The sequence below is a fragment of the Arachis ipaensis genome, chromosome B7 (assembly GCF_059453495.1).
Source record: "Arachis ipaensis isolate K30076 ecotype BB chromosome B7, ASM5945349v1, whole genome shotgun sequence".
In the NCBI taxonomy this organism is placed as follows: Eukaryota; Viridiplantae; Streptophyta; class Magnoliopsida; order Fabales; family Fabaceae; genus Arachis; species Arachis ipaensis.
The window spans coordinates 65,948,189-65,964,716 of NC_142442.1; the positions used below are offsets into that span (position 1 = coordinate 65,948,189).

The 16,528-nt window shown below is 42.0% G+C and overlaps 1 non-coding gene across 1 annotated transcript; it reads right to left on the minus strand.

The window, feature by feature from the left end:
* Positions 1 to 545: 545 nt before the first annotated feature.
* Positions 546 to 653, minus strand: LOC148552853 (small nucleolar RNA R71). Its single transcript, XR_015893188.1, has one exon. It is a non-coding gene; the product is annotated as a small nucleolar RNA R71 (small nucleolar RNA).
* Between the last annotated feature and the right edge of the window lie 15,875 nt (positions 654 to 16,528).

Consider the following 16,528-nt stretch of genomic DNA (forward strand, 5'->3'; position numbering starts at 1 on the left):
TTCCTTGTCATATGAGCAGGAGCAAGGATAAGAACATTCTTGTGGAAGCAGATCCAGAACCTGAAAGGACTCTGAAGAGAAAATTAAGAGAAGCTAAAATACAACAATCCAGAGATAACCTTTCAGAAATTTTCGAACAGGCAGAGGAGATGGCAGCTGAAAATAATAATAATGTAAGGAAGATGCTTGGTGACTTTACTGCACCTAATTCCAATTTACATGGAAGAAGCATCTCCATTCCTGCCATTGGAGCAAACAATTTTGAGCTAAAACCTCAATTAGTTTCTCTAATGCAGCAGAACTGCAAGTTTCATGGACTTCCATCTGAAGATCCTTTTCAGTTCTTAACTGAATTCTTGCAGATATGTGATACTGTTAAGACTAATGGAGTAGATCCTGAAGTCTACAGGCTCATGCTTTTCCCTTTTGCTGTAAGAGACAGAGCTAGATTATGGTTGGATTCTCAACCTAAAGACAGCCTGAACTCTTGGGATAAGCTGGTCACGGCTTTCTTAGCCAAGTACTTTCCTCCTCAAAAGCTGAGCAAGCTTAGAGCTGATGTTCAAACCTTCAGACAGAAAGAAGGTGAATCCCTCTATGAAGCTTGGGAAAGATACAAACAGTTGACCAAAAAGTGTCCTTCTGACATGCTTTCAAAATGGACCATCCTGGATATATTCTATGATGGTCTGTCTGAGCTATCAAAGATGTCACTGGACACTTCTGCAGGTGGATCCATTCACCTAAAGAAAACGCCTGCAGAAGCTCAAGAACTCATTGACATGGTTGCTAATAACCAGTTCATGTACACTTCTGAAAGGAATCCTGTGACTAATGGGACGCCTATGAAGAAGGGAGTTCTTGAGGTTGATACTCTGAATGCCATATTGGCTCAGAATAAAATATTGACTCAGCAAGTCAATATGATCTCTCAGAGTCTGCATGGAATGCAAGCTGCATCCAACAGTACTCAAGGGGCATCTTCTGAAGAAGAAGCCTATGATCCTGAGAACCCTGCAATAGCAGAGGTAAATTACTTAGGTGAACCTTATGGAAACACCTATAACTCAACATGGAGAAATCATCCAAATTTCTCATGGAAGGATCAAAAGCCCCAACAAGGCTTTAATAATGGTGGAAGAAACAGGTTTAGCAATAGCAAGCCTTTCCCATCATCAACTCAGCAACAGACAGAGAACTCTGAACAAAATGCTTCTAATTTAGCAAATCTAGTCTCTGATCTATCTAAGGCCACTGTAAGTTTCATGAATGAAACAAGGTCTTCCATTAGAAATCTGGAAGCACAAGTGGGCCAGCTGAGTAAAAGGATCACTGAAATCCCTCCTAGTACTCTCCCAAGCAATACAGAAGAGAATCCAAAAGGAGAGTGCAAGGCCATTGACATAAGCGCCATGGCCAAACCTGTGAGGAGAGGAGAGGACGTGAATCCCAAGGAGGAAGACCTCCTGGGACGTCCAGTGGTCAATAAGGAGCTTCCCTCTGAGGAACCAAAGGACTCTGGGGCCCATCTAGAGACCATAGAGATCCCATTAAACCTCCTTATGCCCTTCATGAGCTCTGATGAGTATTCCTCTTCTGAAGAAAATGAGGATGTTACTAAAGAGCAAACTGCCAAGTTTCTTGGTGCAATCATGAAGCTGAATGCCAAATTATTTGGCATTGATGCTTGGGAAGTTGAACCTCCCTTGTTCATCAATGAACTAAGTGATCTGGATCAACTGACATTGCCTCAGAAGAGACAGGATCCTGGAAAGTTCATAATACCCTGTACCATAGGCACCATGATCTTTAAGGCTCTGTGTGACCTTGGTTCAGGAATAAACCTCATGCCCCTATCTGTAATAGAGAAACTGGGAATCTATGGGGTGCAAGCTGCTAAAATCTCATTAGAGATGGCAGACAGCTCAAGAAAACAGGCTTATGGACAAGTAGAGGACGTGTTAGTAAAGGTTGAAGGCCTTTACATCCCTGCTGATTTCATAGTCCTGGATACTGGAAAGGAAGAGGATGAATCCATCATCCTAGGAAGACCTTTCCTGGCCACAGCAAGAGCTGTGATTGATGTTGACAGAGGTGAAATATTCCTTCAATGGAATGAGAACTCCCTTGTGTTTAAAACTCAAGGATCTCCCTCTGCAATCATGGAGAGGAAGCAGAAAAAGCTTCTCTCCAAGCAGAGTCAACCAGAGCCCCCACAGTCAAACTCTAAGTTTGGTGTTGGGAGGCCACAACCAAACTCTAAGTTTGGTGTTGAACTCCCATATCCAAACTCTAAGTTTGGTGTTGGAGAGTCTCAACAAAGCTCTGCATATCTGTGAGGCTCCATGAGAGCCCACTGTCAAGCTATTGACATTAAAGAAGCGCTTGTTGGGAGGCAACCCAATGTTTATTTATCTAACTATATTTTTCTTAGTTATGTGTCTTTATAGGTTCATGATCATGAGGAGTCATAAAATAAATAAAAAAATTGAAAACGGAATCAAAAACAGCAGAAGAAAAATCACACCCTGGAGGAGCATCTGTCTGGCGTTCAAACGCCAGAACAGAGCATAGTTCTGGCGCTGAACGCCCAGAATGGGAGCATCCTGGCGCTGAACGCCCAGAACAAGCATGGTTCTGGCGTTCAACGCCAGAAAAGGCAGCAAAGGGGCGTTGAACGCCCAAAATGGGCACCAACCTGGCGCTGAACGCCCAGAGTTATGTGCAAGGGCATTTTACATGCCTAAATTGGTGCAGGGATGTAAATGCCTTGACACCTCAGGATCTGTGGACCCCACAGGATCCCCACCTACCTCATCTTCTCTCTTTCCATTCATGATCATCCCTTCTTTTTTTTTCCATTTACCACTCACATCCATACACCCACTACCTTCAAAAATTCAACATCTCTCTCCCACCCAATCCCACCCATATGGCCGAATACACACTCCCATCCATCTCCTCCATATCTTCTTCTTATTCTTCTATTCTTTCTTCTTTTGCTCGAGGGCGAGCAACATTCTAAGTTTGGTGTGGTAAAAGCATAGCTTTTTTGTTTTTTCCATAACCATTGATGGCACCTAAGGCCAGAGAAACCTCTAGGAAGAGGAAAGGGAAGAAAAAAGCTTCCATCAAGGGTCTATAGCTCAGTGGTAGAACATTTGACTGCAAATCAAGAGATCCCTGAGATACCTCAAGGGATACAGTTTCTTCCACACAATTATTGGAAGCAACTAAGGGTGGAACATCAAGAGCACTCCATCATCCTTCATGAAATCAGAGAAGATCTAAAAGCACTGAAGGAGGAGCAACAAAGGCAAGGAAGAGACATAGAAGAGCTCAAGGACATCAATGATTCCTCAAGAAGGAAATGCCACCATTACTAAGGTGGATTCATTCCTTGTTCTTAATTCTTCTGCTTTTCGTTTTCTATGTTATATGCTTATCTATGTTTGTGTCTTCATTACATGATCATTAGTAGTTAGTAACTTTGTCTTAAAGTTATAAATGTCCTATGAATCCATCACCTCTCTTAAATGAAAAATGTTTTAATTCAAAAGAACAAGAAGTACATGAGTTTCGAATTTATCCTTGAACTTAGTTTAATTATATTGATGTGGTGACAATGCTTCTTGTTTTCTGAATGTATGCTTGAACAGTGCATATGTCTTTTGAAGTTGTTGTTTAAGAATGTTAAATATGTTGGCTCTTGAAAGAATGATGACTAGGAGACATGTTATTTGATAATCTGAAAAATCATAAAAATGATTCTTGAAGCAAGAAAAAGCAGCAAAGAACAAAGCTTGCAGAAAAAAAAAATAGGCGAAAAAAATAGAAAGAAAAAGAAAAAGCAAGCAGAAAAAGCCAAAGCTCTTAAAACCAAGAGGCAAGAGCAAAAAGCCAATAACCCTTAAAACCAAAAGGCAAGGGCAATTAAAAAGGATCCCAAGGCTTTGAGCATCAGTGGATAGGAGGGCCTAAAGGAATAAAATCCTGGTCTAAGCGGCTAAACCAAGCTGTCCCTAACCATGTGCTTGTGGCGTGTAGGTGTCAAGTGAAAACTTGAGACTGAGCGGTTAAAGTCAAGGTCCAAAGAAAAAAAAAAAAGAGTGTGCTTAAGAACCCTGGACACCTCTAATTGGGGACTTTAGCAAAGCTGAGTCACAATCTGAAAAGGTTCACCCAATTATGCGTCTGTGGCATTTATGCATCCGGTGGTAATACTGGAAAACAAAATGCTTAGGGCCACGGCCAAGACTCATAAAGAAGTTGTGTTCAAGAATCATCATACTGAACTAAGAGAGTCAATAACACTATTCGAAATCTGAAGTTCCTATAGATGCCAATCATTCTGAACCTCAATGGATAAAGTGAGATGCCAAAACTATTCAAGAGGCAAAAAGCTATAAGTCCCGCTCATATGATTGAAGCTCTGTTTCATTGATAGTTTGGAATTTATAGTATATTCTATTCTTTTTATCCTATTTTGATTTTTAGTTGCTTGGGGACAAGCAACAATTTAAGTTTGGTGTTGTGATGAGCGGATAATTTATACGCTTTTTGACATTGTTTTTAGTATGTTTTTAGTAGGATCTAGTTACTTTTAGGGATGTTTTTAATAGATTTTGTGTTAAATTCACATTTCTGGACTTTACTATGAGTTTGTGTGTTTTTCTGTGATTTCAGGTATTTTCTGGCTGAAATTGAGGGACTTGAGCAGAAATCAGATTCAGAGGTTGAAAAATGACTGCTGATGCTGTTGGATTCTGACCTCCCTGTACTCAAAGTGGATTTTCTGGAGCTACAGAACTCGAAATGGCGCGCTTCCAATTGCGTTGGAAAGTAGACATCCAGGGCTTTCCAGCAATATATAATAGTCCATACTTTGGCCAAGAATTGACGACGTAAACTGGCGTTCAACGCCAGCTTTCTACCCAAATCTGGCGTCCAGCGCCAGAAAAGGATCCAAAACCAGAGTTGAACGCCCAAACTGGCACAAAAACTGGCGTTCAACTCCACAAATGGCCTCTGCACGTGCAACACTTAAGCTCAGCCCAAACACACACCAAGTGGGCCCCGGAAGTGGATTTATACATCAAATACTTACTCATGTAAACCCTAGTAGCTAGTTTATTATAAATAGGACCTCTTACTATTGTATTAGGCATCTTTGGATTACCTTATGATCCTTTGATCACGTTTTAGGGGGCTGGCCATCTCGGCCATGCCTGGACCTTCACTTATGTATTTTCAACGGTAGAGTTTCTACACTCCATAGATTAAGGTGTGGAGCTCTGCTGTTCCTCAAAGATTAATGCAAGTACTACTGTTTTCTATTCAATTCATCTTATTTCGCTTCTAAGATATCCATTTGCACCCAAGAACGTGATGAAGGTGATGATTATGTGTGACGCTCATCACCATCTCCCTTATGAACGCGTGCCTGACAAACACTTCTGTTCTACATGAATTAAGCTAGAATGAGTATCTCTTAGATCTCCTAACCAGAATCTTCGTGGCGTAAGCTAGAATGATGGCGGCATTCAAGAGAATCCGGAAGGTCTAAACCTTGTCTGTGGTATTCTGAGTAGGATTTAATGATTGAATGACTGTGACGAGCTTCAAACTCGCGATTGTTGGGCGTTAGTGACAGACGCAAAAGGAGGGTGAATCCTATTCCAGCATGATCGAGAACCGACAGATGAATAGCCGTGCCGTGACAGGGTGCGTGAGCATATTATTCATTGAGAGGAGGGGATGTAGCCACTGACAACGGTGATGCCCTTGCATAAAGCCAGCCATGGAAAGGAGTAAGACTGATTGGATGAAGATAGCAGGAAAGCAGAGGTTCAGAGGAACGAAAAGCATCTCCATTCGCTTATCTGAAATTCCTACCAATGAATTACATAAGTATCTCTATCCCTATTTTATTATATTAAATTCGAAAACACCATTATCACTTTATATCTGCCTGACTGAGATTTACAAGGTGACCATAGCTTGCTTCATACCAACAATCTCCGTGGGATTCGACCCTTACTCACGTAAGGTATTACTTGGACGACCCAGTGCACTTGCTGGTTAGTTGTATCGAAGTTGTGACAATTATGAATTAAGATCAAAGCACCAAGCTTTGGAGCCATTACCAGGGATTGTTCGAGCCTGGACATCACAATTTCGTGCACCAGAAACATAATCCACAGCTAACAATATATAAAAATATCCATTAGAGTTTGGAAATGGACCCATGAAGTCAATGCCCCAAACATAAAAAATTTTACAGAAAAGCATAATTTGTTAAGGCATCTCATCCCTCCTGGATATATTACCAAATTTCTGGCATGGGAGACAAGATTTACAAAACTCAGCAGCATCTCTAAAAAGAGTAGGCCACCAGAATCCACAGTCTAAGATCTTTCTAGCTGTTCTTTGAGGACCAAAATGTCCTCCACTCTCAAATGAGTGACAGACTTCTAAAATGGACTGGAATTCTGATTGGAATTCTGATTGAGGCACTCAACGTCTAATTATTTGATCAGCGCCACATCTCCATAAATATGGGTCATCCCAGATATAATATTTAGACTCGCTTTTCAGCTTGTCCCTTTGATGCTTAGAAAAATTTGGAGGAAATGTGCGGCTAACTAGATAATTAGCAACATGTGCATACCAAGGGACTACCTCAGATACTGCTTGCAGGTTATCATAAGGAAAATTATCATCTATAGGAGTAGAATCATCCTTAATATGCTCAAGGCGACTCAAGTGGTCTGCCACTAAATTCTGATTACCACTCCTATCCTTTATTTCTAAATCAAATTCTTGTAACAGCAGTATCCAACGTATAAGTCTTGGTTTGGACTCCTTTTTAGCTAATAGATACTTTAAAGCTGCATGGTCCGAATACACTACTACTCTAGTACCAAGTAAATAAGCTCGGAATTTATCCAGAGCAAAAACAATAGCAAGAAGCTCTTTCTCAGTAGTAGTATAGTTGGACTGGGCAGTGTCTAAAGTCTTAGACGCATAAGCAATAACGAAAGGATCCTTACCTTCACGTTGAGCCAGCGCTGCTCCTACTGCATGGTTGGAAGCATCGCACATGATTTCAAACTGCTGGCTCCAGTCTGGTCCTCTCACAATTGGAGCTTGAGTCAGAGCAGTCTTCAGCTTATCAAATTCTTGTTTGCAATCCTCACTAAACTCGAACTCAATATCCTTCTGCAGTAATCTGGATAAGGGAAGTGCGACCTTACTAAAGTCCTTAATAAATCTCCTGTAAAAACCTGCATGGCCAAGGAACGAACGGACTTCCCTCACAGAAGAGGGGTAAGGTAAACTAGAAATAAAATTCACCTTTGCTGGGTCTACAGAAATGCCATTATTAGATACCACATGTCCTAATACAATTCCTTGTTTTACCATAAAGTGACATTTTTCGAAATTTAATACAAGGTTTATATTAACACATCTATCTAATACTCTAGATAATCCATCTAAGCAAAGGCTAAAAGAATCACCATAAACGCTAAAATCGTCCATAAAAACTTCCATACAGTCCTCAATAAGATCAGAGAAAAGACTCATCATGCACCTTTGGAAAGTAGCTGGTGCATTGCACAAGCCAAAGGGCATTCTCTTGTAAGCATAAGTCCCAAAAGGACATGTAAAAGTAGTCTTTTCCTGATCCTCAGGAGCTATATGAATCTGGAACTAACCTGTGTAACCATCTAAAAAGCAATAATGTGATTTACCTGACAGGCGATCCAGCATTTGATCAATGAATGGAAGTGGGTAGTGATCCTTACGGGTATCTTGGTTGAGACGCCTGTAATCATTGCAGACTCTCCAAGCATTCTGAACTCTAGTTGCTATGAGCTCTCTATGCTCATTCTTCACTGTAGTGACTCCAGACTTCTTGGGCACCACTTGTACTGGGCTTACCCATTCACTGTCTGAAATGGGATATATGATACCGGCTTCCAATAGTCTGGTCACTTCCTTTTTGACAACTTCCAAGATGGTGGGATTCAATCTTCTTTGGGGTTGACGGACAGGTCTTGCTCCCTCTTCTAAAAATATTCTGTGCTCACATACTTGAGGGTTGATGCCTACTATGTCTACCAAGCTCCACCCAATTGCCTTCTTATACTTTCTCAGCACATCAAGTAACTGCTCTTCTTGTTGAGAAGTAAGTTCCCTTGCAATGATAACTGGAAATCTCTGCTCATCTTCAAGATAAGCATATTTGAGATGTGGAGGGAGGGGTTTCAGTTCTAACTTCTAATCATGAGTAGGCTCTGGATTATCTGGGGCTTGTGAAAATGGCGAAGTGCCCTCATTGTCAGTTAAAAGGATCCCCACACTTGGACCTTGTCCAGTGTGCCTCTCTTCAAACTCTTCCTTGTGAACTTCAGCTACACTTTCATCTATGACATCACACTGGAAGATAGAACGATCTTCTGGGGGGTTGTCAATGATTCCATTCAGATTGAAGATTACTATGCGGCCATCTATTTCAAAGGAGTATGTTCCTGAAAAAGCATCCAATTTGAATTTTGATGTCTTTAGGAATGGTCTTCCAAGTAGGATTGATGATGTCTTATCTGAATCATTATGGGGCATTTCCAAGATATAAAAATCAGTGGGAAATGTAAGCCCTTTAATGTTCACCAAAACATCTTCAGCAACTCCAGCCACTGTAATAATGCTTTTATCTGCTAACACAAAATGAGCTGCCGAACTTTTTAAGGGAGGGAGCCTCAAAATATCATATATAGACAAAGGCATTATACTGACACATGCTCCTAAATCACACATGCAATCATAAATTACTACACCACCAATAGTACAGCTAACTATACAAGGACCTGGATCACTACATTTTTCAGGTAATCCTCCCATTAAAGCAGATATAGAACTACCTAAAGGAATAGTTTCTAATTCATTAATTTTATCTTTATGGATACATAAGTCTTTTAGAAACTTTGCATATTTAGGTACCTGCTGAATAACATCAAAAAGAGGAACAGTTACCTCAACCTTTTTGAATATTTCTACCATTTTGGGGTCAGGTTCCAGCTGCTTCCTGGGCTTCCTTGCAAGTTGTGGAAATGGAATGGGAGTAGTGTTTTCTGTGGTGTTCGCGCCTTTTGGTGCTTCCTCCTGTGGTTGAGCTATTTCTTCTTCAGCTATGTCCTGTATGTCCTCTTCCTCTTCAACATCTTCTATTTCTACTACCTCTTCAGCTGAGGTGTGTTCTGGTGGGCTTGGTTCCTCCTGATTCCTCTTCTGCAGTATGGTTCTAGACCTTAGGGTGATGGCATTAATGCCTCCCTTTGGATTGGGTAATGGTTGAGAAGGGATTCCAGTGGAGCTTGAAGGTTGGTTACTGGAATTTTACGTTGATCCAATCTGTGACATAAGAGCTTGCAAAGTAGAGGTGAGACCATTCAGACTGGCATTAATACTACTCATGATGTTATTTTCCATGGTCTGTTGTCTTTGCTCAAAATATTGTAGTAGCTCTTCATTAGGAGATAAAGAAGAATAAGTAAATTGAGAGGTCTGCTGTTGATTGTTCTGTGGTCCTTGGTTTTACCTCAGGTGAGGTGCTCTATAAGGTTGATTCTGCTGCCTGTTGTTGTTATTATTCCACCTCTGATTTCCCTGATTATCTCGGCCTCCTCTGTTATTGTTGTCCCTCTAATTCTAGTTAGAATTGTCCTGCCATCCATGGTTATTATTTCCACTTTGATTGTACCCTTGGTTGGGGCGGTCATAGAAGTTATGAGTGGATGCCACCATGTTGTCTTCTTGTTGGAGCTGCGGGCATTCATCAGTGTAATGGCTATAATCAGCACAGATTCCACAAATTCTTTGCAGGACCAGTTGTTGGTTTTGCTGTGGTGGAGGAGGTTGAGCTTGCTGAGCTTGTTGTTGATTCAATTGTATCTGCTTCAGCAAGTTGGTCATCTCACATATACTCTGAGCTAGAGCTGCAGTCTCTCTACTAGAGGATACTTCTGCAACGACTTTTGAACGGCCTTGCTTTTGTCTATGGTTCCTAGTAGATTCAGCTAAATCACTGATTAATTGCCAAGCCTCATCAGTGGTCTTGTACTTCTTCATAGATCTATTGCTAGCACTTTCCAATGTGGTCTTATCTTGGGGCCTCATGCCCTGTGTGATATAGCTAAGTAACACTATCTTGTCAATCATGTGGTGGGGGCATGCTTCCAGAAGATTATTGAAGCACTCCCAGTATTCAAAGAGAGTCTCATTGTCATCCTGAACAATTGTGGAAATATCCTTCCTCAGTTTATCAGTAACTTTAGATGGAAAGAATTTCTCCAAAAACTCCTTTCTGAGTGTATCCCAGTTGGATACATTTGCTAGAGGTTGAGTGTAGTACCACTCTCTTGCTTTTCCCTCAAGAGAAAACGGAAAAGCTTTCAGCAAAATTGAAGTTTCATCAGTACCATCATGCCTGACAGTAGAACAGGCTGCCTGGAAATCTCTCAAGTGCTTAATAGGCTCTTGAGCAGGTAGGCCATGAAACTTGGGCATCAAATTTAGCAGTGCGGTCTTTATTTCAAAATCTGTAGCTACCGCTGGATGATGCGCTTGAAACGGTTGCATTGTAAAATCAGGGGCTCCTTCCTCCTGGATGGTAACTCTCCTAGCTGCCATGTCTTCTGCACGTAAAACAACCGAATCAGTAGAACGGGGGCTGGTTTCTTCCTCAAGTTCACTTTCAGATCCGTCCTCAGAGAGGACTAACCGACGCTGTTCTCGCCTTATTCGTGAAATAGTCCTTTCAATTTCAGGATCGAATATTAGCAAGCGCGGATCAGGAAGTGAACGCATCATTTGACGAAAGAAACATGCAGCTCATAGTAGCAAAATAAAATAAAATGCAAATAAATAAATTCTAATTAATAACTTTAGCACTCTATTGCAACTCCCCGGCAACGGCGCCAAAAATTGATGAGACACAGAAGTTGGTGAATAAAAATTATTAAAATAGTTACGTTGCAAGTATAGCTCTTAACTCACCGAAAATATGCCTATCAATTTAGAAATATGTCACAGAGAGTTTGAATTAAAAATTGCTGGGAGTTTAAGTCCCAGGTCGTCTCCCAACGAGTTGCAGAAAAGTGTGCTATTTTATTAATCAAATGTTCCAAGAAGTTGAGTTAAGTAGGTGGAAAATTAAATTGAAAAAATTCAAATAATATAAATAAAAGCCTTGACTGGGAGTTGATTAGTTGGAATCTCTATTATTGATGGAATGATCTCAGGATTAATTTATAATTAATGGTTGTTCTGTTTAGTTATCCTTTACTAGGTAAAGGAAAGTCAAACAAGTTGGAATGCAAGATCTATTCACGAGTTGCAACCCACTTAGTTCAAAGGGATTGGTGTTAGTGATTAGATAACAATCCAACAGTTAACCCAATTACAAATTTTCTTTCAATCCTTCCAACTCAAGAGTTCCTTTCAATCAACCCCCCATCAAGTGAGGGAACTACTCACTCATTGCAAATAATAAATCCATAACACATGAAAGGGAATTAAAAGAAGACATGATTATTGGAATGGAAAAATAAATTAAAATGGAAGAAATAATCCTTGTATTAAATAATCATGAAAGTATTCAAATAACAAAATTGAATAAAGCGAAGAACATGGAAGAATAAAACCAAGTTAAGAGAACGAACTAGAATGACGAAGTCTTGATGAGGAAAATAACTCTTCTCAATGTTCCAATGCTAAGACCAATTGAAAATTAAAATTCTAAAACCTAGAGAGAGAAACCTAAGGGAGTAAAACTAGATCTAAAACTGAAAACTGTCGAGAATGAATGTTGTGTTTTGTTTCTGCATATTCTCTGGCTCTAGTCTGCTGTTCCGGGCCGAAAACTGGGTTGAAATAAGGTCCAAAATCGCACCCAGCGAATTCTGCAGATTATGCAGCTCGCACATGTCACGCGATCGCGTCAACCATGCGGACGCATCATTCGCGCTTTTCCTTGCCATGCGTTCGCGTCGTCCACGCTACCGCGTCGCTTGAGCTTTTCCAATTCGCGCGGCCACGTGAGCCATGCGGCCGCGTCACTGCGATTTGCTCTCCTTCGCGCGGTCGCGTGAGCCATGCGACCGCGTCACTTCTCGCTGGTTACCTCCTCAGATTCTTATGTTCCTTCTATTTTTGCTAGCTTCCTTTCCAATCTCCAACTCGTTCATGCCCTATAAAGTCTGAAACACTCAACACACAGATCACGGCATCGAATGGAATAAAGGAGAATTAAAATTACATAATTAAAGTCTCTAGGAAGCAGTTTTCAAACATGTTATAAATTCAAGAGGGAATTATAATTTCATGCTAATTTAATGAATAAGTAGGTAAAGATCATGATAAAACCACATAATTAAACACAATATAAACCATAAAATAGTGGTTTATCAATAACACACATTCCAATTGTACTAAAAACTTGCCTAAAACCCATGCTAACTTAAGCATCAGAGTCTCTTGCAGGTACCACCACCCTACGGTGACCACGGATCAGCAGCACCTCAAGGCCCGGCAAGTCGAACACAACTACTCTGATCTTATCAGAAGATCTCATCCGAGATCGACCTTCAGTCTCAGGTAAACCCCGGAATATTGGCGCCGTTGCTGGGGACCTGGAAGTCACCCCACTATCATGGAAGATAACCTTAACAACGACCATAACTCTGATTTGGAAAAAAGAACGCCGCTTAAGAACATGGATGCTACATCAAAGGACCCACCTCAATCCAAGAGAGACAAGCAAACCCCAAACATAAAAATCTTAGATGCCATCTGTAAATAGCAGGATCGCCTCAGACAGCTCAAACAAGAAGCTGAGTGGTAGTGAGAGGCCGAGCAAGATCTTCGGAGAGAAACAAGAAGACGTCGAGAGCGGGAAGACGAGCTCCTCAAAATCGAAGCCAACCTCAAAACTAAAACTACTCGGTCCCATCGCGAAGATAGTCCCCAAAAGGACCAAGACCTATTTAAAAAGGAAATCATGAAAGCTAAAGTCCCAAAAGACTTCAAAGCCCCTGACATGACTCCCTACGATGGTACGTCTGACCCAAGTTATCATCTCAGTAACTTCAGGAGCTGGATGTACCTCACAGATGCCTTGGATGCGACTCGTTGCAAAGCTTTTCCGACCACCTTGACCAAAACAGCCATAAAGTGGTTCGACAGCTTGCCACCAAGGTCAATTGCAAGCTTTGATGACCTCGCCAAGAAGTTCCTAGCTAGGATTCTCCATCCAAAGACAAAACCAAGCATGCTCCGAGCCTACTAGGGATTAAACAAGGAGATCGGGAGAGCCTCCGCAGTTATATGGAAAGATTCAATAAAGCATGCCTTGACATACAAAATCTCCCTACAGAAGCAGCAATTATGGGACTTATCAATGGTCTGCGAGAAGGACTCTTTAGCCACTCCATATCCAAAAAGCACCTAACATCTCTGAACGAGGTACAAGAGCGGGTGGAAAAGTACATTAATATGTAGGAAAACTCTCGATTAGGAGAAGCCTCAAAATCTGGATTCTCTTACCCACCTCGGGATAAAGATAAAGAATCCAGGAAAAAAGAAAACCAATCTACTGAAAAACCTAGAAAGTACCACAACTACACGCCCCTCTAGTGTCCATTGTGGATATCTACAGAGAGATATGAAACACTGAGAAGATCCCGCCCCCTCGTCCGATTAAACACAAAAGGGGAGGAAGACGGACAGAGTATTGTAAATACCACCGAGTCTACGGGCACCCTACCAACAAATGCTACGACCAGAAGAATGTCATAGAAAAACCAACCTGGGAAGGAACACTAGATAGGTTCCTGGCCAACAGAACAGACGAACCAAAAAAATGAAGAAGGGACAACGAAGGAGGACGGGCTGAACGTCTCCCTCACACCATTGAAAGACATATTCACATGATAACTGGAGGATTCGCAGAAGGAGGGATCTCTAAGTCCTCCCGCAAAAGACACCTTAAAGAGGTGCACCATGTTGGAGGAGGGGACAGGTCGGCCGACCTCCCTACGATTACCTTCACTCAAGAAGACGCCACGAGCATCATCCCGGGGCATGATAACCTCGTGGTCATTACCATCATACTAGCCAATGCTAACCTTCACCGAACATTGGTCGACCAAAGAAGCTCTGCGGATATACTGTTCAAATCCGCCTTCGACAAGTTCGGCCTACAAGAAAAAAAACTCAGAGCATATCCAAATAGCCCGTTCGGACTAGGAGACGTCCCAATTCAGCCACTAGGGTACATCCCACTACACACAACCTTCGAAAAAGGAACTCGGTCTAGGACGTTAAGCATAGACTACATCGTAGTCGACGTGAGTTTAGCCTACAACTCCCTAATAGGTCGGACAACACTGAACCAGCTCGCCATAGTGGTCTCCACTCCGTACCTATGCATGAAGTTTCCAACTCAAGAAGGGATCACTACCGTAAAGGGAGACCAAAAACTCGTGCGACGCTGTTATAACGAAAGTCTGAACCTTAAAGGTGACCCCAGAGGAAAGGAAACCAATACTATAGAACTTGTGGGAATCTGGGCTCGCGAAGAACTCCGCCCTTAACTGGAAGGTGAGACCGAAGAAGTTCATATCAGTGAAACTCAAGACAAAACAACAAATATAGGGACAAATCTAAAAGGAGACCTCAAGGAGTTGTTAACAAAGCTCCTAAAGGATAATTCCGACCTCTTTGCAGATGGTTGCAGACATGCCTGGCATCGATCCCGAACTAATGTGCAATAAACTAGCAGTATACCCTGGATCTCGGCCAGTACAACAGAAACGAAGAAAGCTTGGTGTAGAGAGATCGCAAGCTATAGAGGAATAGGTACAGGCCTTATTAGAGGCAGCGTTCATAAGGGAGGTAAAGTACCCATTATGGCTAGCCAATGTAGTACTGGTTAAGAAGTCAAATGGGAAGTGGCGAATGTGCACTGATTACACCGACCTCAAAAAAACCTGCCCAAAGGATCCCTACCCACTCTCGAACATCGACACACTAGTCGACGCTTCATCAGGATATAAGTACCTCTCCTTCATGGACGCTTACTCGGGATACAATCAAATCCCGATGTATCAACCCGACCAAGAGAAAACCTCATTCCTAACCCCAATAGCAAACTACTGCTACATAGTCATGCCCTTCGGCCTCAAGAACGCAGGGACTACATATCAAAGATTGATGAACAAAGTGTTTGCCAATCACATCGGAAAGCTGATGAAGGTTTATGTAGACGACATGCTGGTAAAGACACAAAGAGAGGAAACGTTGTTATCTGACCTCACTGAAGTGTTTAACACCATAAGAAAGCATAGGATGAGACTTAACCCCACAAAGTGCAACTTCGCAGTAGAAGCTGGCAAATTCTTAGGATTCATGCTCACTCAAAGGGGGATTGAAGCACACCCGGATAAATGTCAAGCCATACTTAGCATGAAAAGCCCGAACTGTGTTAAGGAGGTCCAGCAGCTCAACGGAAGACTGGCGGCTCTGTCTAGATTCCTAGCTGGATCGGCATCAAGATCTCTCCCTTTCTACGCAACACTAAGGAAAGTAAAGAGGTTCGAATGGACCCCAGAATGTGAAAAAGCCTTCCAAGACTTCAAGACATTCCTGGGGCATCCACCCATCCTAACCCGACCAAGGGAAGGTGAGGAGCTAATCCTATACCTCACCGTAGGAAGTCGGGCAATTAGTCAAAGAAGACGAAAATGGGCAACAGCCCATCTACTTCACAGTAAGGCTCTACAAGGGGCTGAACTAAACTATCAAAAGATAGAAATGTTCGCCTACACCCTTATACTCACTTCTCGATGACTCCGGCCATATTTTCAAGCTCACACTATCAGAGTATGGACCAATCAACCTATGAAAAGTATTCTACAGAAAACAGACTTAGGTGGAAGAATTCTACAATGGGCAGTCGAGTTGTCCGAGTTCGATTTAATGTATGAAGCTCGGACAACCATCAAGTCCCAATATCTGGCCGATTTCGTTGCAGAATACATTGACACCCCGGACACCCCCCACCGGCTGGAACCGCTACGTTGACGGTTCATCAAATAAAGCCGGAAGTGGAGCCGGAGTAATCCTAGAAAGCAATCAAGGAACTCAACTTGAGCTCTCCCTAAAGTTCGAGTTTCCCGCCTCAAATAACCAAGCCGAGTACGAAGCCCTACTGGCAGGTTTGAAGCTGGCTAGGGACGTTGGCGCTCAGAAGCTTACCATTTTCAGCGACTCACAAGTAGTCACCTCACAAATAGAAGGGAGCTACCAGGCTAAGGATCCCACCATGAAGAAATACCTAGACAAAACCAGAGAACAGCTCGGAAACTTCATGGGATATGAGATCCGACATATACCTCGGGAACAAAATGCCCGAGCTGATGCACTTTCGAAACTAGCTAGCACTAAACCTAGACGCAACAATAGAAGC